Genomic DNA, 1,170 nt, shown 5'->3' on the forward strand with positions numbered 1-1,170 from the left:
CCCCTCATCAAAGTTGGTATCACTGCAAGACCACGCTTGAAAATTAGGGCAACAACTTTGAACATGGGAGAGGGGGGCGATGTGCCTTATGAGTGTCAAGTATTTATGAGTCAATGAGTCAACGAGTTAGTGCAGCTAATTAAACCATAAAATGACAGCTAAAATTTCAGAGAGTGCTTAGGCCTAATTACTCAAACGAGGGCTTAGGCTTAATCAACAAATTATTGCTATATTGACTGTGAGTCTCATTGACTCATGACTCATTGACTCATTTGACTCATAAAACATGCGTTCTCGTGCCTTATATCTCATAGATATTTTATTAGCAGTGATTTTAAGAAAGAAAAGCTTATTTTCCTTGAGAGTGTCTCAACATTTTTGCAACTGGTTGTCTCAGTGCTTTTAGGGGATATACATGTAGTTACTGTATTAGTGTATGAATCGAAATGGGATTAGGTGTAGTTTGCAAGTTTAATGAGCTGTTTTTAAAAAATAGAGTGTCGTTCAGTTATGTGGCGTGGATTAAAAATGGCTAGCAAGGAAATCTTAATTTGTGCTATTTTGGATATGACGTAATGGGAGCGCATTTCATTGTTCTGAGGGATTGAAGTAGTAAAGTACTCATATAACTGCGTTTTCACTTTGATCGTTTTCATAGTACGTAAGTTTAGGGTATGGACTACATTGTTCTGAGGGATTGAAGTAGTAAAGTACTCATATAACTGCGTTTTCACTTTGATCGTTTTCATAGTACGTAAGTTTAGGGTATGGACTACAATTCGTGTCAGACAAGTCTATTTATGTTTTTAAATGACGTAAAAGGCGGCGCTAGATAAACGAGATATAGTTTTCTTGATGTAGTTGAATTCGGTACCCAAACACACCTTCAATGCTGATCGAGCTGCAAAGAAATCAGTTATTGGGAAACATACTCTAAGGAGGATATATTCTGATACAAGTTCATTTTGGAAAATATTCTTTAGTAATTTCAATTTGGATAGAAACTGTTAAGCGCTTGAAATTCGGACAGTTTGTTAATTCAGCAAGCACGGTGAACTGCTAGTTTCCAAACTTATTTACAATGGAATTTCTGAAGCAGTATGAAATCACCGACTCGGACAGTAGTGATGCAGAAAATAGCACAAATAGACAAAGCTGATGAGAGTGCTT

Source organism: Montipora capricornis, chromosome 14 (assembly GCF_036669925.1).
Source record: "Montipora capricornis isolate CH-2021 chromosome 14, ASM3666992v2, whole genome shotgun sequence".
Lineage (NCBI taxonomy): Eukaryota > Metazoa > Cnidaria > Anthozoa > Scleractinia > Acroporidae > Montipora > Montipora capricornis.